Source organism: Mandrillus leucophaeus, unplaced genomic scaffold, assembly GCF_000951045.1.
Source record: "Mandrillus leucophaeus isolate KB7577 unplaced genomic scaffold, Mleu.le_1.0 Scaffold338, whole genome shotgun sequence".
Taxonomy (NCBI): Eukaryota; Metazoa; Chordata; class Mammalia; order Primates; family Cercopithecidae; genus Mandrillus; species Mandrillus leucophaeus.
The window spans coordinates 3,005,829-3,012,783 of NW_012103565.1; the positions used below are offsets into that span (position 1 = coordinate 3,005,829).

The window sequence follows — 6,955 nt, forward strand, 5'->3', positions numbered from 1 at the left end:
CACTCCTTTGTCGTCTCATATCTCTATGGTCAGCCAAAGTAATCTTCCATAGACTTACATCTGTTTATGCCACTTCCCTGCTTAAGACCCTTCAGGGATTACCTGGTGCTCTTAGGATAAAGCCTGAGCTGTGTGCTGCAGCCATGCTGACTTTCTTTCAGTTCCTCCACCAGAGCCTTACCTGGCATGTGTGCTCACTGGTGCAGGCGCCTCTTCTCTTCAGGTAGCTGAAGCGCACTTCCCAATTCTGTTGCCTCTACAGCGTCTGACCCTCCCCATCAGAAACCAGCCACACTGTTGTGAGCATCTGTTTATGTGTCTAGATCCTCCCACCCCATGTAATTTCTGTTGATGTTGGCTCTGTGTCCTGTTTACCTAAGAACATTGAATTAATAGTGTATGGTTCTGCCAGTCCATTGCTGGAATTTCAGTTTAGCTTTAGGTCATTGCAGGGTACAGTTGATACTTTTCATACAACTGGAGACTAATAGATGAAATCACTTTTGGGATACCCACATGAGAAAGATCCATGAAACCATAAATAGATTTGAATTTGACCCCCCAATTCCAGCCTTGAATTCATTTGGAAAATAAAATGAAGTATTATGTTTTATCCATTTCTTTTTTCTTTTTCAGACAGGATCTCGCTCTCTTGCCCAGACTGGAATACAGTGGTGTGAACACAGCTCACTGTAGCCTCATCCTCCTGGACTCAGGTGATCCTTCCACCTCAGCCTCTTGAGTAGCTGGGACTACAGGCACACACCATTACAACTGGCTAATCTTTTTATTTTTGAGGAGACGGAGTCTCGCCATCTTGCCCAGGCTAGTCTTGAACTCCTGGGTTCAAGTGATCCTCCTGCCTTTGCCTCCCAAAATGCTGGGATTACAGGTGTGAGCCACTTCACCCAGCCATCTATCCATTTCTTTAAACTTTGACCCATCATTGCTTTTTTTGTTCTGTTTTGTGACACCTATTTGTTTGGTGTGACAAAGAACAAAGTTATAGAAAAAACATTTCTAATTGTCGATATTTCTTTTCTGGTTTCCTTTTGAAAACAACAGTATCCTATAAAAGCAATACTTTTATAAGGTCTCAGTCAGATTCGCAACCCTAGATATGTTATTTTTTTCACTGCTCATGCTATATTGCCACTTGGTTCGTTTGCTTTTTGAGCACATGGCTTAGGTTAGACGTGAGATGAGATGAAATGAATGAGGTGAAAGCAGCCCCTTGGATGATGGGGCTAAAGAAATGCTTACAGAGGCCGTTGCAAATTGTGCTTCAAGTCAAATAACTTATTAGTGGTTGGGAAATGACAGTTGTAGGGACTTACATTTTCCTCTTAAATTAGTGATGAATTTGAACAAAACATATGAAACAAAGGGTAGTCATAATCAGGTAGAGAATTCTAAAACACTAGTCATACTGTTCCCTAAATGAAGGTGGGGGTATTATCTTCACTCACCTGTACAGGTGGCTTCAGCTTGAAGGATGACAATCTATTTTGGAGAAGGTACATTCTCAGACTCCTTAGTCAAGCATTCAGGGCATTCTTCCTTTCCCTTTCTTTTTTTTTTTTTTTTTCTTTGAGACGGAGTCTTGCTCTGTCGCCCGGGCTGGAGTGCAGTGGCGTGATCTTGGCTCACTGCAAGCTCCACCTCCCGGGCTCACACCATTCTCCTGCCTCAGCCTCTGGAGTAGCTGGGACTACAGGTGTCCACCACCACGCCCGGCTAATTTTGTTGTAATTTTAGTAGAGACCGGGTTTCACCGTTGTTAGCTAGGATGGTCTTGATCTTCTGACCTCGTAATCCACCCTGCTCAGCCTCCCAAAGTGCTGGGATTACAGACGTGAGCCACCGTGCCCAGCCTCCCTTTCATTCTTGTAGTACTGTGTGTTTGCAGAAGAGAGAAGTGGATGACAGCTGTTCTGGCAGCTGGGGCAGTAACAGTATTAGTGTCTCAGCACATCTTCGAAACTTCACCTGTGATTTGCAGCGCCTGTACCATAGAGTGGGTGAAATGGTTTTAAGGTTTTAAGCCCATCAGAATTATATGGAAGAAATTGGTAAGAGTAACATTTGGCTGTTTGTACCTTGAGAGGGTTTTTGAATTGCTTTTGCTGTAGCATAGATGGAAGACATAAGTTGTAATGTTGTATACCAAAAAGTTTACCCCAAACCCTAGAGCTCTCTTATTTGTTTTTCTAGAAACAAATTTCTAGAAAAAACATCTCTATCTTATGTTTCTCTAGAATTAAATGGATTCAGAAATAAAGATGGTCATACCCTTCAATCTTTTGTGCTCAAATGGGAACGTTTATTGGTAAAAAAGGGAGAAGACTGTGAAGAGCACTTGTTCTTCTAGGAAACTGGATGATCTTCACTGAGGAAAGGCTCACATTTTCTCATCTGCTGGAATATGGAGAATTTGGTTTCTAGGATTTTGTGTAATTGTTTTCTGTTATGTACAATTTTTATATAGTCGTCACTAGTTTGCACGTAATTATTTACCATTTGACACATTAACATGTATCTCATGGACCATATACTTGCATAGTACATTCATTTGCTTAATTATTCCAGTTGTATTTGCATTCTAGTTTTCCACTTACTTAGGATCTGACTTTCCATTAGGCCTTCAGTTCCTCAGAGGCAGAGACCATGATTATATTGTTCTTTATGACGTCCCTGGCATTCTTGGTATCTGGGGTCATTGCAGAAGAAGAATTAATGTATGACTTTAATCAGCTCTCTGTATCCATGGATTCCACATCTGTGGATTCAGCCAACCTCAAATTCCAAATGTTAAAAATTGCATTTGTACTGAACATGTAGAGTATTTTTTTCTTGTCATTATTCCCCAAGCAGTACAGCATAACGACTATTTACCAAGCATTTACATTGTATTAGGTATTATAAGTAATCTGGAGATAATTTAAAGTATATGGGAGGATGTGTGTAGGTTATATGTAAATACTATGCCATTTTCTATCAGGGACTTGAGCATCTGTGGACTTTGGTGTCTGCAGGAGGTCCTGGAACCAGTCCCCCACGGATACTGAGGGACAACTGGATTTTGTTCACAGTAGCATACAGTAGTACTTTTTTCCGAGGCCTCTTAGATTTTATCAATAGCTCATTAACTATAAATTTTTTCCGTAAGACAGCTTAGCAACTTAAACTGATAAGTAAAATCATCACCCACTGAGTTTACAAAAATAGAGAAACCTCTATTAGGAACTTTCAGTGTATGTGTAAATGCTTTAATTCAAAGTTTTTTGCAATTAAAAATACCATTTTGCATATTAGAAATTGCTGTTTTGAGTAGTTTAAAGCTTCCTGTAGCTTGTATGCTGAAGAATGTTTAGGCTATTTAAAATGATTGTTCCAACATTCAGAGCCCTTCCAGTTTCCTCTGGCTATCAGCTTCCATAATAAAGAATGACACAAACTCATGTCATGCTTCTAAAATGACACCAGAAGTGTCAGAATCTTGGTGCTAGCCAATGCTGAAGGATTGCTTACTCTTTTCCCACTGTTTTCCTTAGAAAGCTCTAAGGTCAATAGAGGCCAGATCTAAAGGTAAAATACCCCATTGGTGGCATTTAAAAGCCAGTACATACAGCAATTTAAACTAGCCCAAACAAATACATTCTTATATTTGTGTCAAATACGTTCTGGTTAGTTGATGTCTGTGTGGAAGCCATGTGCTTACAGATCAACCCTAAATTTCCAGTATTGTTTAATATTGAGACCATTATTTCATCAAAACCAGTTTTCCTGTACTATTTCACTCCATTTCCTGTTGTTTTTAAAAACTCCATAAGCATGTTCCAAATATATTTTTGCTAGATCAGCAAAAAAAACTAAAATAAAATTAACCTTTCCTTAATATTTGTTCCTTGGGGAAAGTAAAATAAATGTGCTCTTAGAGGAATTAAAAGATTAGTTGCTACATTACTCCTTCAGCCTTTCAGTTCTAAATGTAGATTTCTAAAATTGGAAGGCCTGTGTTTGTCCTGACTGAATTTGCTTTCAGAGTATAAAATAAAATAACCTTTTCTTCCTCATGCCACAAGTTCTCTGAGGGACAGTGCCAATAGCTAGGATAAGCCATCCCAGGGAATGGGATATTGATCTGTAGGACTAATGGACGTAGGATAAGTGCAATGGGGATACAGGATGTATTTTCAAGTGCCAGAGAAAATACAAAGATCCAAGTGGATTGGCATGTTATCTTTAAGGACGTCACACTCTTTCTACCTCTGCTGGCATTTTTGCATTCCTCTTTTCTTTCCTTGTACCTTTGTTTTCTCTCTATACAGTAAAAAAAAAAAAAAAAAACAATGAACCAAATAATAACATATAGAGAGTAGTAATTCAGGCTGAAACACATTAATACTGTTTTTCAGAAAGTATTTCCTAAATAAAATATGGAAGGCTTGCAGAAAAAATTACTCTTAGTGAGGTACTTCAGAAGTAACTAAAGATGACTGACATTCTAATTACAGCTCATCATTTTTATAATTACCAATCAAGCCCTGGAAGGATCTGTCATCTTAGCAATTTGTTTGGTCTGGTTTAACTTGCTCTATGCGCTGGAAAGTTCTAAGAAGGCTATATGTCTTTTATAAACGCTCCGTTGAGAATTTCCCTAATCTGAACTTGTATTCTCAAGACATGATTAAAACAGTATAATTTTACTTTTCCAAAAGCATATTTTAGAACTGAAACCTTTCTGTATTTAGTTTTAGAAATGTATCTTTGAGTTTATTAATGCAGACTTGATAAAAGCCCACAGGATGATTGATTTTTAAAAATTGAGGTAAAAGATATATAGTGTAAAATTTACCATGTTAAGAATTTTTACGTATATATTTTAGTGACGTTAGGTACATTCACATTGTTGTATAGCCATCACCGCCATCCGTCTGTAGACTACCTAAAAAATAATTTCAACTTTTTTTTTTTTGAGATGGAGTCTTGCTCTGTTGCCCATGTGTGATGGCATGATCTCGGCTCACTGCAAGCTCCGCCTCCTGGGTTCACACCATTTTTCTGCCTCAGCCTCCTGAGGAGCTGGGACTACAGGCACCCACCACCACACCTGGCTAATTTTTTTGTATTTTTAGTAGAGACGGGGTTTCACCGTGTTTGCCAGGATGGTCTTGATCTCCTGACCTTGTGATCCACCCGTCTCGGCCTCCCAAAGTGCTGGGATTACAGGCATGAGCCACCATGCCTGACCCAATTTCAACTTTTATTTTAGATTCAGGGAGCACATATTTTGTTACATGGGTATAGCGTGTGATGCTGAGCTTTGGAGTACGAATGATTCCATGACCCAGGTAGTGAGCATAGTATCCAATAGGTAGTTTTTTAGCTTGTGTACCCCTCCCTCCCTGCCCCTGTAGTAGTCTCCAGTGTCTATTGTTCCCATCTTTATATCCATGTATACCCCATATTTAATTCCCAGTTCTAAATGACAACATGTGGTATTTGGTTTTCTGTTCCTGTGTTAATTCACTTAGGATAATGGCCTCTCGCTGCATTCATGATTTTGTTCTTTTTTATGGCCGTGTAGTATTCCATGGTGTATATGTACCACATTTTCTTTTTCCAGTCCACAGTTGATGGGCACCTAGGTTGATTCCATATCTTTGCTATTGTGAATAGTGCTGTGATAAACATACAAGTGCATGTGTTTTTTTATTTTTTTGTAGAACAATTTATTTTCCTTTGGATACATACCCAGTCTTGGGATTCCTGGGTTGAATGGTAGTTCTGTTTTAAGTTCTTTGGGAAACCTCCAAACTGCTTTCCACAGTGGCTGAACTAATTTACATTCCCACCAACAGTGTATGGTGTTCCCTCCGCTGTACAGCCTCGCCAGCGTCTTTTGTTTTTGACTTTTTAATAATGGCCATTCTGACTGGTTTAAGATAGTATCTCATTGTGGTTTTGATTTGGATTTCTCTGATGATTAGTGATGTTGAATATTTTTTTCGTATGTTTGTTGCCTAGAACTTTTGCATCATCCCAAAGTGAAACTCTGTACCCATTAAACAGTAACACTCCATTCCTACCTCCCTCCAGCTCCTGGCACCCACAATTCTACTTTGTCTCCTTGAATTTGACTGTTCTAGGTACCTCATGTAAGTGGAATCATACAATATTTGTCTAGCTTATTAGCATAGTGTCTTCAGGGTTCATCCCTGTTGTTGTATGTATCAGAATTTCCTCATAAGGGTGAATAATATTCCGTCATACGTGTAGACCACATTTTGTTTATCCATTCATCTGTTCATGGATATTTGGATTATTTTCACATTTTGGCTATTGTGAATAATGCTGCTTTGACCGTTGGTATACAACTATCTGTTCAAGTCTCTGCTTTCAGTTCTTTAGGGTATATACTAGAAATGGAGTTTCTAGATAATATAATTCTAATGTTTACTTTTTCTTGAGGAATCACCATCTGATTTTCTATAGCAGCTGTATCATCTTACATTTCTACTGTCTACATTTAATTTTATATTAATAATTCATTTTTCCAGATTTTGCCTGAAACATTCTGCCACTCTAGGTTATGAATCTAAAGCAAGAATACATCTTAAAACTTCTAACAGCCTAGGGGTAAAACATAATTCAAATAATTGAACTTTTATTTTCATTTGAAATATTTGTTCATTTTATTGGTCACACAGTGTTTGTTATAGAAATTTGGCACTGGCTGAGCGTAGTGGCTCACGCCTCTAATCCCAGCATTGTGGGAGGCTGAGGTGGGTGGATCAACTGAGGTCAGGAGTTTGAGACCAGTCTGGCCAACGTGGTGAAACCCCATCTGTACTAAAAATACAAAAATTAACAGGGTGTTGTGGTGCACACTTGTAATCCCAGCTACTTGGGAGGCTGAGGCACAAGAATTGCTTGAACTGGGGAGGTGGAG

The 6,955-nt window shown here is 38.8% G+C and overlaps 1 protein-coding gene across 2 annotated transcripts in view; it reads left to right on the top strand.

The window, feature by feature from the left end:
• RCBTB1 (regulator of chromosome condensation (RCC1) and BTB (POZ) domain containing protein 1) overlaps nt 1-6,955 on the top strand; it is a 70,180-nt gene that overhangs the window by 4,861 nt on the left and 58,364 nt on the right. For both annotated transcript variants that reach the window (XM_011988784.1, XM_011988783.1), the window contains exon 2: nt 637-716. The gene's annotated coding sequence lies outside the window, so the exon portion shown is untranslated. The remainder of the gene's footprint in view (nt 1-636; nt 717-6,955) is intronic.